General features: G+C 32.9%; 1 non-coding gene and 1 pseudogene across 1 annotated transcript; one reads left to right on the top strand and one right to left on the bottom strand.

Annotated features, from left to right (window-relative positions):
• The window catches only part of LOC149229048 (ABC transporter G family member 39-like), a 102,724-nt pseudogene that overhangs the window by 23,727 nt on the left and 64,126 nt on the right, over positions 1-14,871 (top strand).
• TRNAS-UGA (transfer RNA serine (anticodon UGA)) lies at positions 2,182-2,269 on the bottom strand. The gene has a single exon. It is a non-coding gene; the product is annotated as a tRNA-Ser (tRNA).

The raw sequence follows: 14,871 nt of genomic DNA, 5'->3' as shown, positions 1-14,871 counted from the left end.
AAACGATTTTTAACATCCGAGAGATGGGCAATTTTGTGTTCGTACAGTGGACGCGTGGCTGGAGCGGATTGTGTCGGAGGCCCTCTGACAGAAACCACATTGCGCGAAAGGTGGTGCGATAAAGATCAACGATTTTCTGAAGTGGTTTTGCTGGAGTTAATGACCACAGGTGAAATTAATGTTTCAACAATACTTTTATCAAAAACAAATCACTGCGCGGGTTAAAAGGTTCTGTTCTGTGTTAGTTTATTCTAATTTTGTCGCCACATTACGAAATTGGAGTCAAATTGTTGAAATCTCGTGGGTTTTTCACGGAGAGCTACTGGTATTGGGTTGGCCTCGCAGCGGTCGTGGGGTTTTTTTTTCTCCTTAATATTCTCTTCACGCTAGCATTGCACTATTTGGACCGTAATGACCAACTTGGATCTCTCATAATCAAATTCTTAGTTTCTCTTATATTTTTCATTTGTTTGGGTATATTTTTCAGCCCTTGGAAAACTGCAGGCAGTAGTTGCTGAAGATATGTTAGAAGAAAATGATGAACGGGAAATGCAAAGCCTTCCATTAAAAAGATCAAATTCGTTTTCTCGACCCAATTCTCCTCTTTCGTTTTCTCCACGCCATCCTCCTCCTCAACACGAAATTAAAACTTCTGGTAACAATATGAAATTAAAACTTTTGGTAACAATCTTTCATGAAATTGCAATAATTTCCTTTAAAGTTACTGTAAAGTTCGCATGATATTATAATTTAGTGGACAAATAGACCTACTATAAGCTACTGTAATGTTCGCATGATTACCTTGGCCATCGCAAGTATTAAGAATTAATTTGTGCAGAGCCGATGGTGAAAACGAAACGAATGCTTTTACCATTTTAATCTGTGTCATTAACATTCCAGGACGTCAACTACTATGTAGATATGCCTGCGGTATGTCCTCTCGAGTTACCCTGTTTTAGATTTGAATATAAACATCCGATGTATCAACATAATTTTAATTTATTTGGAGTTAACAACGAATTTAGCAACATTCTAGTTTAAGTCTAGTCAAGTTATAACTAGTTATGAACAACGCGGGGAAGGAAAAAGGAAGGAGTTACAGAGCAAAGACTTCAGCTACTGCGTGGAGCGAGGGGATCATTCATACCTGGAGGACTTACAGCTTTAGTTGGTGAAAGTGGTGCTGGAAAAACCACACTGATGGATGTTCTTGTCGGCAGGAAAACTAGAGGATACGTGGAAGGATCAATAACCATCTCCGACTATCCTAAGAAACAACAAACCTTTGCAAGAATTTCTGGTTACTGCGAACAAACTGATATCCATTCACCTTTTATTACAGTTTATGAATCCCTCGTATTCTCAGCTTGGCTTCGTCTCGGAGAGGATGTGAACTCTGAAACAAGAGAGGTAATATTTCATTTTACAGTGTATAGATTCTGGTCAATTAATTACTACTTTGGAGTTAGTACTATTAGATTCTTCATCGTTAACCACCGATTTTTGCTGATGATAAGATGTTGATGTTGATGTTGTGAATGAATTAAATAGTTAATTAAAAAAATGTCATAGGACTAATTGTCATATGAAATAAATTATGGGTTTTTTTGGACATGTGGTATTGATAAACCATAGTATTGTAACAAACCCTATTTACAAATTAATATAATTAATGCCATGATTAAAAATCTTATTACATATATTTTTTAATGTATATATGTTTAAATTATATATTAATTCTTTGTAACATTAATATTAATAATTATTATTATTTTGTCTTTGAGGTTTCTGCGAGTTTTATGATTATGTAGATTATCTTCCAAATACATTGCATTACGTTTCTTTTTGATCGACGTTTCGAACCAGCGAAATATGTAGTAAGCCTTAAAAAATAATCACAACATATAAATAAAATGAACATGATTAAAATTAATATAAATACAAAGTAAAAACAATTACAATAAAACATAAACAATTAATTAAATATAAATAATTAATTAAAATTAAAAATAAATAAATAATTAAGATAAATATAATTAAAATAATTATAAAATTAATTAAAATAAATATAATTAAAATATGAAATAATTAATACAAATATTATTAATATAACCATAACCCTAATGAGCTATTCTCTTTTTTTTTTTATTGGACCGGTAAATGCAATTGTTGAAGAACAAAAGGAGAGAGAGGGATTCGAACCCTCGATAGTTTTTTTATCTATACCGGTTTTCAAGACCGGAGCCGTTAACCACTCGGCCATCTCTCCTGGGGACAACTTCTATTCTACCCCTTCGTATAACCCCTAACTATAAGCATAAAGTCAGGTCGATACCAACTATTCCTGTGACATATGATGATTTTTCATCATTTGGAATGGAAAAAAAAAAGAAACAAATTTCCCTCTCCTCTCACACTCAAATATCAAATTGAAAAAGTTCGAAAGCTCGATTAATTTATGGTCAAATCCTTTCCATAGTGCAATTGATCAGAATTGAAAATTGGGGATCGGATGGTATAGTCTATTCAATCTGTTGGGAGCTTGCAAGATCACAACCATGACTATTGCTTTCCAATCGGCTGTGTTTGCATTAATTTCTATTTCATTTTTACTAGTGATTGGTGTACCTGTTGCACTTGCCTCTCCCGATGGTTGGTCAAGTAGCAAAAATGTTGTATTTTCGGGTGTATCATTATGGATCGGATCAGTCCTTTTTGTAGGTATCCTTAATTCTTTCATATCTTAGATATGTTCTAGATGTTTTAGGTTCACACTCCCTCCCCCTCTTCTCGGAGGGCTTTATATCTTTTCTGAAGGGCCTTTTACTTCAGGCCCAAGGAGGAGGGGTTTAAAGAAAATAATAATTCGATAATAATTTTTAAAATCACAAAAATACAATTAAAATTACAAAACTTAAGAGAATAATTAAATTAATGCTATCACAATCTTAAAGCCTAAACATCACAAAAATATAATTAAATTAACAAAATACAATAAAACAATTAAAATAAACAAATAAAATAATTTAATAAATCATAATATTTGTCGACTAAGCATCTCATACATCTCTATATATTTGGAAAAATGAGAACAACCTTTTAATAATCTATCACATCATGAAGATGAACCACTGTTGCTGGTTCGAACGTCGATAAAAAAGAAACCTAACGGGATGTATCCAGAAGATAATCTACATAATTATTACTATTATTATTATTTAAAAAAATATAATTTTGTTAATTTTTATTGTTTTTTTATTTTATTTTTAATTTGAGTAAATGTATAATAAGGTAAGTATTTTGGTGCTTATTATAGGTTGATGCCTATTGAAATTTACTAACCATTAAATTTATATGGACAAACTACGCTAGTATATATGAGCTAAAATAATATATAAATTTTGATTAGTCTTTACTGATGATGAAAATGATGATGATGGTTAACGTCCACTGAGACCAAACTTTGGTCTATCGGATCTAAAGAAACAAATTATTTAGTTTGATTTAAGATTTTATTCCTATGCTCAAAAAGCTTGGAGAGAAGCCTCCCGAGCTCACTATAATTTTGACATCGTAAAAGGCTAGGAAGGTTAGTATTGCAACAAAGATTATGAAACTGAGATCTAATGCGGTCGTACGTGGGGCACTCTAAGAGGAAGTGGTCTTCATCCTCGATGTTCCTATTCTCACAGAGATGGCAGATCCTTTCTATCCATGGTGTTTTAGGAACTGTCCAACGACCTGTTTCACTATGGAGATCATGAGAGTTCGTTCTAATCTTTGCTGTATTAATTTTCTTCTTTGAGCTAGTTAAAACAGAGAGATACTTTTGATCTTCTAGGGTGGGGTTGATGACCTTCTTATAATAACTTAATTTTCTTTTAACTGCTAAATCTTTTTCACACCACATTTTTTCTTTGAACTTAGAAGTAACAATATTTTTAATGTTATTAATGTTTTGCAATGCATCATTCTCCTTGATCTCCCAATGGTTTAACCAAGCCCTCGTGTCTTTATACCACCCTCATTTGAGCCTTAGGTGGTTTTCGCTGGCATTTAAAGCTAGCTTAGGAAGTCTATGATCTCCTATGTTATTGAGCTTGTGCTTGTACAATAGAAGCCTAGTCATAGCCAGGCTCTCGATAGGGGAAAGACCTACTTCTATAAGGAGAATAGGATAGGATGTATTGCTTTTAATTTTCAGGTTATACGTTATAAAACACTTTTGGATTTGCTCAATCTTTCGCCACGATCCTCTAGAGATGCTGCAACCCCGAACCTCACATCCATATAAGATAACACGAGTGACTAAAGTTTCAAAGAGGAACTTCTTTTTATCACACATTACGAGGTTTGTCGTTTTACAATTATTTTGAAGACCAAAATAAGCTTTCCACCCCCCATTAATCATTTTCTCAATGCTATAGTTCTAGTTGAACTTGTGATGAATATCAATTCCTAGGTACTTGTAAGAATACACTTCCTCCAAGTTATTATTGTCATACATAAAATTAAAGAAAGTGTCCTTCTTGGATTTGATAATCATAACTTTTGTTCTTCAGTGTTAACAGTGATACCCATGGTAGAGCAGAAATCCTTAAGAATCCTAAGTTGCTGATCAAGATCAGATAGGCACTTTACGAGAAGAACAATATCGTCAACATAGAGAAGAAGGATTATATAATTGATTTATTAATTCTTGTCAAAGAAATATGTTGGCCACTATTAATTAAGCATTAACAAATACAAGTTATAATGTTCTATACAATTTCTCCAACAGTATACTTTTAACTTGAGTGGGAAATTAAGCTACTCTATTAGACCCCTTGGTCGTAATTTCCAAATGCTCATTGACTACCTGGAGGCAATTGAAAGTCTTTCCAAAATCACACGAGGAATCAACCCTGCTACACAGACGTCGGAAGTAGCCTCTGTCAGTTCAGAGACCGTCTCGGAGTCGATTTTTCATAAATCTGTCGAAATTCCTCCCTCTACCAGTAAGTCTGTGGAGCCAAGATCCTCAATACTAGCTTTACGACTCCACATCCTCAATACTAGCTTTACGACCTAAAAGACAATAAAGGTAAGGTAAAAATCATCTCATATATTCTCAAAACAAAAGGAAAATAAAAAGTTATATTAAAATTATATATTCTTAAAACAAAATTTATATTAAAATTATATAGGTTAAGTTTATTTATTAATATGATCTATCGTTTTGTTTTATATATATATATATATATATATATATATATATATTACGAAGTGATAGATGATATCAATAAATAAAATCATATATGTATATAAAATTACATTTTAAAATTATAGATGTTGATTTTTTTTAATCTATTATTTCGTTGGTTTTTTTTTTTATATATATTATAAAGTGATAAATTATATAGGTTTATTATAAGTTTGTCTTATATTTATATAATGGTTATATTTATTAATATATAGGGCTAGTTTAATTTATAGATGAAATGGTTTTTTTCACGAATTTTTTCTAGTTAATATTAATTAAAATTAGAGATTTTTAAAAATTTGAGTTCTATACATTTAACTTAGCTTTGATATATAAAGTAAGTCAATTCTTATTTTATAAAGTATATTTGTCTCATTTAGTAATTAAGTTGTTATGCATGTTAATCTTAGAATAGAGGTTTCACAATTTTAATTTAATTATCAATAGACATTTGGTGGATGATAGGGATTTAATCTCCATAAAATATTTTTAGTGGCATACACAAATTAACAAGAGAGATTTATTTCCAAAATAGTTATACATTTTTTGGTCTTTTAATTAAATTAGTTAATTAAAAAAATGTCATATGACTAATTGTCATATCAAATAAGTTATGAGTGTTTTGGGCATGTGGTATTGATAAACTATCGTATTGTAACAAAGCCCATTTATAGATTTACACAATTAATAGCATGGTTAAGAATCTTATTACATATCTTTTTTTAATGTATATATGTTTAACTTAGATATTAATTCTTTGTAATATTAATATTAATATTAATATTAATATTAATAATTATTATTATTATTTAGAAAATATATAATTTTGTTAATTCTTTCTTCTTCTTCCTCCTCTTTTTTTTTTTTTTCTAATTTGAGTAAATGTATGATTAAGTAAGTGTTTTGGTGCTTATTATAGGTTAATGACTATTCATATTTACTAGACATTTAATTTATATGGACACACAATCCTAATATATATGAGCAAATATAATATATAAATTTTGATTAGTCTTTATTAAAAAGGATTATGATAATTGATTTATTAGTTCTTATCAAAGAAGTATGTTAACCATTATTAGTTTCGCATTGACCAATACAAGTTATAACGTTCTATGCAATTTTGCCAAGAGTATACTTTTTAACTTGAGTAGGGAATTAAGATACTCTATTAGACTTATTTTTATTTTACTAAGAAGCAAATGTTTATATTTGACTCAACAAAAGTAGTAAATACCTACTTGTCTACTTGTTTTACTGAGAATTAAAATGTTTGTGTTTCATTCACCACAATTACTAAGTGTTTATTATTCATTACAATTTTTTTTTTTTTTAATAAGTATTTTTAGTAAACACTTTATAGGTTGAAGAATATTATCTATGTGTTTGGTTATTAACTAGCACAACCATATTAACAAATGTGATTGATAGATGTAATTTAAAAAAATTTAAAAAAAGACCAATTAATCTCTCACACATTTTCGATATAAACCACCCATCTCTCACTCAAAATTGAAATGATTACTAAAAAACTTATTATAACAAAAATATTATCTAAAGAATAGTCTTTTGGATTAATCACATTGTAAGGATTAGATCGATGTTTCGAACCAACTAATGTAGTTCATCCTCAGGACAAGGTGAGAAAGGAATGGATCTAAGAGAATAAATAGCAGGGATGCATCAGTGTTTAGGGCCATCCATTCAAAAATAGCCGTTATGTAATAGTTATTTATTTAATATTGAAAACTTAAATAAAATAATATTATTAGGGTTGACCTATTCAAAAGTTAATAAATCTATTTATCGATTCAAATGGTAATTCGTTTATATAATATTAATATTATTTAAAACAAATTAAATAATAATATAATGTTAAATATAAGTTGTTATGTAATGAATTGTTTAGTGATAATATTAAAAATATAAATTATTACCAATTCAAATAATAATGTTATGATTTTAGAAAATAAAATAATTCATATAACATTATTAGGGATGAGTTGTTCAATGTGAATTATGTCAAAGATTAGTATTTATCATGATTAAATAATATATTTATCGATTAAAATGCTAATAATATCTAAGTATAATTTATTTATATAATAATTAACATTAAGAATTAGGTTTAAGATTAGTTGTTATGTAATTAACTAGTTAGTGAATATATTAAAAATAATCTAGTTACCAATTCAAATAATAATATTCTTAGTTAGGGTTGACCAATTCAGGGGAATTAGGTAGAAAACTAGCTGTTATCTTGATGTAATAAATAAGTTAATATTATTTAAAATAATTTATAATAATATTTAAAACTAATCGTTATGTAATAACTAAATAGTAATGTGACCAAAAAATATAATTATTCTCATGGTTAAAGTGTGTAAGGTTAAAACCTTATCGTTTGGAAAAATTCAAGATAAATATTATTTCTCTCAATTATTGAAATTACCAAGGCCGAAAAGGTGTAATAGACGGAATGAAACAACGAAGGGAAGGACATCCTTATTGAAAAGAAAAGATTGGGATGAAAGATAGGAACCCACAGAAGAATGAACAAAGATGAGGGTGGAGGAGCTAGGTAGTGAGAGTTGGAATCCAACTTTTACTTGATTTCCAACAATCATCCCTATTGAGGTTTTTGGTATGCCTCGCAATCTCAATCGCTTCCCTAAGTTTCCTGTGGTGGAAATGATTAATTTTAGTAAGGACTCTGGATTCTTCAATGCATACATGATGTTTTGATTTCTCAGCATGTTTTGCAAGGGCCGAGGTACATGAGCGATTGTGTGTAATGTCAGCATGTTCACTAAATCTCTACTTAATAGTTCTTCCTGTTTCACCAATGAAAGGGATACCATAGGAGTAGGGATCCAGGTAGACCCCTTTTGAGTCCTTCCGGTCAATAGGGTCTTTGACCTATCTAAGAGAATTTTTAATGGTATTGAGAGGTTTCAACAACAAAGAAACACTAGTCTTCTTCAAAATATGGGTGATCCTATCCTTGATTCCTTGGATATACCGGAGATAAACGTTACAAATATGATCGACAAGAAAGGGTTTAACCTTATGCTCCTTGCTAGCTCTGCGAAAGGCTTTGAGGCTCATAATATGCGTAGTTGAAATAAAAAAGATAAAAAATGTCTTCTAATATATGGTTTAAACATAGGTAGGAGATTCTAGCGAGCATTACATTAAACGAAACACAAATCTATTGCTGCAAAGGATAGCCCAACCTAAAAAGCACAATTCTTACTGCAACCTCCCCATAGCGGGCATTGGTATTCAATTGGGAAAGATTCCATGAATTTCTGGAGAGTTATGCGATTGATCTCCCACCCTTACTGATTTTCTCACAGCGTTTCTGCGGTTATTCAATTACCTTGAGCTGAACGTCAATATTACCATAACGATTAGTGGATCTTACTAGTTTATCATTCTTTAGCATAGCCTTCGGATTATTCTCTCATGGAAAGGTTATCAGAAATGAAGACTCTATCAAAGAGCTTGACAATTTCATTCACGAACACTGATATTTATATATATAGCCGGTAAATCTACAGAGCTTTTCATAAACAATCGACTCCTAAGGTTTTCATATCAAAAGAATCGCTCACATTATGGTAAGCTTTTTAATTGAGAAAATCTTCATCTTGCATTTGGTTTATAAAAGCTTGTCCTATTGCTCAATTTTACAATCTGGTTAATTGTAAAATGTTCCTTTCTAAAATTTTGTTTTTTTTTTAATGTTCTTATTTCTTTTAATGTTATGATTTCCAAAATTTAACGCTCTAATTAAAAATTCCATTTTGGTCATCCCTTCCGAATTCACCAATATATTATTAGGAGATAAATATTTTTTAATAGTCAATAATACTTTAAGTAGAAACATCAATCTGATAAAAGTGAATATTATTACATATGTTAGTATATGTGCAGAGATTTATATTAATATATGAGCAAAGATTTATATTAATAAGTGATTAGTAGATAAGGTTATACTTCTAAAAGAAAACTGGAAATGGATACATAAATTAGATTATGAAAATAAAACATCTTAGGTTGATTTCTTAACAAATAAGATATATGTAAAGTAGATGATTTTAAAATGAAAACCTGACATAAACCAATGGATGACAATTCTTTCATTGACAAATATTGTGTAATGGAGAGGGGGAACGGTTTATCAAATCAATATAGTACAAATTTAGAAAAGAACACTGAGGAATGCATTGAAGCATAGTTAGGGAAATAATGCTCTCTCCGATAGATAGAGAAAATGAAGAGAATCTATTTAAGGTTGTAGTTGCCCTTGAAACCCACGTGAGACCCCAATAGGGTGAATGAAAAAAATCATGAATTTTGTACTTCAATTCCAATAAACCTATTTTGTGTTCCATCTCCATTTGAACATGTTTGAGGCACTGTACCATGTAACTATGTGCTTATACGATGTGTTTGAGATGTGGCTCACATTTTTTCGTAGTACGAATGTAAATTTTTTTCTAGTGGTTTAAAAATAATTTTATTTAGTTAGTTTATTTTAATAATATTTTTTTTGGAGGCCCACAAGGTCTTGGATAAATGGTGATTGGGTGTTTTATTAAGGCACTTCCTTGATGTGAAGTCACTGGTTCAATTCCCCACCCCAATTGGAGTGATAGATTGGATATGTTGAAGATGTAGTTATGCCAAGCTTAAAATAAAAAATAAAAAATTGGAGACTTCTAGAAGCCTCTAAAAATTAAAAATTTCTTTCAAATGAGTTTGTCCTTTTCATTTGTCCTCGCATTGTTTTAGGCTTGAACGAAGGAGAACTAGGCACTCAACATAGGAAATTGAGCAAGGGGGATTTGAAGAAGGACATTTTCAACGAGATAGGATTTATATTAATAAGTTTCTATAGTCATCATGTTGTTGTTTTATGGTGTTTTGGGTATGTATTTTCTAATGTTTTGGGCATCTTCAACCATAGTTTTCATAGTTTTTCAATCTTTTGTGGTGTTTTTGAACAGTTACAACCATCCTTGTTGTTGTTTTGTGATGATTTTGGACAGCTACAACCACCCTTGTTGTTGTTTTTTTGTGTGGTGTTTTTGCACAATTACAACCATCATGAGATTATGATTTGTGGTGTTTTTCTGGGTAGGTTCAACAAAAAAAACTACAGTTGCTAAGAAACTATTTTTATTTATTTATTTAGTTTCTCTAAGAATGCATTTCTAAGGATTTTCTAAGAATTAACAAGATAATTATATTTATCATTTTTTCATTTTATTTATTCTAAATTCATTTTTGTAATTTTTTTTTGAAGTAGTAATGGCTTTCAGCTAAGGTGCTTCTACTATAGTGATCAAGAGAAACACAAAGACTGACTTTACCCTTTTTTTAAAGCATGTAAGAAAGGTTTCCAAAATGGGAAGTGTTGGTGCATGGGAATGGATATGCAATATATGTTAGAAACCTTACAATGGATCTTACCTAAGAGTGACACAAGTTTTTAAATAAATAAAAAAGTGAAGGGTGTGGATTTTTTCTCAAAGAAAGTTGACGCATAAGAATAGAGGAAGCATAATATTGAAAAAAAATAACAACCAACGTAAAAAAATGCTATGAATCCATCAATTTAAGAGGGTAAACTAGATAAAATGGTCAATTCTTAAGGGAAAGAGTAAGTTCAATCAAGAGTGCCAAGGGTTACCTATGCTTGTGGTATCCCTATCAATGTGCTTTGGTCTCTTTATTGAAAAGACATGCTGAGGGAAATTAACACAACTCTTTAAGGGTTTGTGAGGCTTAACTATGAAAAGATCCAAACTAAACTACTCAAAAAGAAGAAGGATCTTTTTGAGGATGCTTTAGCACTTATTTTTTCTTTATGGAGTATCACTGTGTTTAGCATTATTTTAGATGGATGAATAGATACTAGGTACAAGCCATTAATTAATAACATTTCCAATCCACCCAAAGGAGCAATGTTTTGAAGGATAAGGACTTGTCAGGGAGGTAAAAGACATTCCATTCATTGGTGATATTTTAATAAAAGGCATTGAGCAAGTAGGACTTGTTAAAGTGGTGCAACTTGTCATAGATAGTGCAACAGTTTGAAAACATCTAAGGTTGATTATTGAAAGAAGATATGATCAAATTTGTAGACTTCTTACATTATCCATAGTCTAAATTTGATATTTAGAAAAGATTGACAATAAATTTCCATGGATTAAGGAACTCAGAGGAGAAACAAGTGATATAATTAAATTCATCACTAACTACCATTAGTCTCAAGAAATATTTCATGAATACTCTAGATCAGAGGTCTTGAAAGTTGTTGAGAAAAGATGTGCCTCAAATTTCATCATGTTGGTCTACCTTGTTAAGGTAAAGAAACCATTAAATTCTATGGTGGTGAATCAACTTTTTCCTAAGTGGAAACATACATATTAAGAGTGGGAAGTGTTGAATTGGATACAACCATCCTCCAAAATTTTTCCTTAGCTTCGTTTTGGAACCTCCCTACCAACCATCCTTAGTAGCATGTCTTGCACTCTTCAAGTACATAGGCTTTAGCTGAGTTTCAGAGGCTTACCAGCATGTGTTGGTCAAGTTGTTTTCCACCCACCCGCAGGCTGACATTCCAAACTTAACCATTTTCTGGCTGAGGTGCTCACCTAGAAAATTTCGCAATTCATGAGGGGAACCACCCTTCCCTCCAAAAATTGCACAATCCATCTGGGCTGCTTGCTAGGCTTCAAAAATGCACAATCCATCAAGACAACCTTCCCTCTGAAAAATGCGCAATGCATCCCGACACTAGGCTTTAGCTCGAAAATTATGCAATTCTGACTAATAGCGAGGGCTTTAATCCAGAAATTGTGCAATTCATGACGTACAACCAGTCCTGCTCAGCCCAGAAACTGCACAAATGTCATTCCCAGGCTTGAAGGTTGTTTCATGTGCTCCCAGGTTGACCAGTTCCTTCCAGAACTAAGCAATCTTCATTTGCATGCATGGGTTGGTTTTCCTCAAAAATTAAAAAAACAACCCTAGATTTTAGGGATATATTTTTAGCAGTTGGAGATTACATGCAAAGACCATTTCAAAAACTTCCCGCTAAGTGTCGTTTTTTCCTAGATTTGTGGTATGCACGTCATAAGCCTAATCCTTATCAGACTTATTTATTCAACATTGTGGATCTCATTCCTCACATTGAACTTGGAGCTCTTACATCCCACATTGCATCTAGGATTCTTTGGGACATTCCACTCAATTTTTTCTGTGTAAGTCTACTTTTCATTTCTTTTGCTGCTTTTCTATTGCTTTTTGTATCTCGCTTTGTATGAATGTTGTTTTCTTGGTTTTTTTGAATGCCTACTGTCGTTTTAATGCATGTTAGCTTGTAGAAGCATTGTTTCAATTTTTCATTGCATATCACTGTTGTTGCATGGATGACATTGTTTCTGCACTAACAGTCGTCATTGCGAAGACTTGCTTCACACACATGCTTGTTTTCCTATTTTTTGAATCTTACACTCACTGTTTGCATGCATGATCATTCACTCTTGTTTACACTTAGCTTCGCCATGCATTCATAAATTTTCATGTTTTCAGTCACCCGTTGGTGGGTTTGGGCTTCATTGGCCTGGACATTGCCTTGCCCGGCTAAGAAATGCACATTTCTTAGAGTGAAAGCTCTACCTTCCCTCTAGAAACTACACAAATCTACCCTAGCACTATCCTCCAAGCTTGCTTTGTGAAATTCTAGGAGGCAATGCCTTGTTGGCATGAGAAATTGTGCAATGCAGTTGCTGGATTCACATGTCATTGTTGATTGAACCTGCACATTGTGTAGTTTTAGTCCTCATCAGGCTAGGCGAGCCTATGCATTGCACAATTTCAATAGTTAGCTAGTCTCCTGATATCCCACACCATGCCTTACGCAGTTTTGGCAGTCAGTTTCCTACCCTCCCGCTGAAAATTTCCAATATTCCCAATCAGTCACCTGGGTATGTTGCATGTCAATCCTTAAAGTTGTTTTGGTTATCAACTGACATATTGCTTTTCATGAGCGTTGCTATGTATCCAGGTATTAGAGGTGTTTGTCCATCTCTCATCAGTATAGATTCAATGGCCTCTATGAGAGTAGGATCAAAGGACACCGTCGAGAGTGCAATTGGAGATGCAGTTGGGCAAGTGTTTATGAGCTTGCCTATCTACGAAGACACCAAGTTGTCCATAGACATGGATTTCAAGATGAAGTGGCAGGACATCAATGATACATTCCCAGGCATGTTTGAGGAAAATTTGGAAGACCGTAGGGTCTATGTCAACATTCATAAGTCTAGCTTGTACCAGATTGCATGCAGGTATCTCACATTTCCATGCGCAAAAATGATCCACTAGATTGTCTCTCATACTGATCTCGAGACAATGGTGTTGATAAGTTCCAATGGAACATTGCTTGCTACCTTTGGGGCGAAGGACTTTCAGGAAATGTATTACTTGCCACAATCAGTGATCACAATGGAGAAACCCTTTAGCAGACCTAACAACAGTACAAACTCAATAGATATCTTGAAGAGCTGGGCGAAAGAGCCAGCCAAGTTTAGGAAAACACCCAGCCAGGTTTACAAGATGAAGATACTGCGGAAGGAATATTAGTACTTTGTCAGCTTTGCATGTCACTTATACAGCCAAGAGAGAACAGAGCCTTCCTTCATAATTGGCCGATTGTGTTGGACCAACTTGCCAGTGAAGGAATACCTTGCAACTGGTCTGACATGCTGGATCTCAGGTTGAAGGAATAGGTGAAAAATCCTGAAATTTTCCCAAGGGTCAGCAAGCAGAGATATACATGTATGCTTACATTCTGCATGCAGTTTGTGCTAGTCAGTAGTTCGTAGGCTTGGGTTGGGCATGGACACCTTCGAAAACCTCTGTGCACACTTATTGCATATTGTTCTCCAAAAGCAGCCTCCATGGAATTATCACACAATTGTTAGACCACTTTGTCACCCCGGTGTACAAAATTATATTTGAGGATGATCCACCTCATATGTCATACGTAACGATGGAGGCATTAATCGACATAGTAGATTGGTATGCCTCACCACTTGGCACCTTCGTACGGATGTACAATGTGGAGAAGGCTCTGCATGTTTTACTGAAGTTTTCCATGGATAAGCTCATCATGCAAGAGGTGTCATATCACATCTCGACAGGGTTGTTAGCGACACTACACAAGAAGAATAAGGCTCCTTGGACCACTCTTCCTTTGCAGATCAGGTTTTATGAGATTCAGAATCTCAAGCATGATGACGTTGAGATGGAGGAGTTCAAGAGATTCACCTTCGGCACCAGAAGTTTCAATCCATATGACTCGCATTGCTTGATCAAGGACCACTGTGCGAGAGTGAAATTTCCTTGGATCTTAGGGCTGTGTCATTGGCCTGAGGAAGATCCATGGAGATACTGCTATCACTTCTTCGGGCTCAACGAACTGGTCAGCATAGTTGTAAAGTGGTTAAGAAAGCAGAGGGAAGCAACATCTTAGAGATCATCATCATCAGTAGTAGTAGAGGGTAGCATACCTGCACGTGACAAAGGCAAGAGAAAGGTTGTTGAGAGCACAG

Source organism: Pinus tabuliformis, chromosome J (genome assembly GCF_031772625.1).
Source record: "Pinus tabuliformis cultivar Carrire ecotype Pingquan chromosome J, CPIR1, whole genome shotgun sequence".
In the NCBI taxonomy this organism is placed as follows: Eukaryota; Viridiplantae; Streptophyta; class Pinopsida; order Pinales; family Pinaceae; genus Pinus; species Pinus tabuliformis.
Note: the sequence above shows the minus strand (reverse complement) of the source record. Positions and strands in the feature narration are given on the sequence as shown.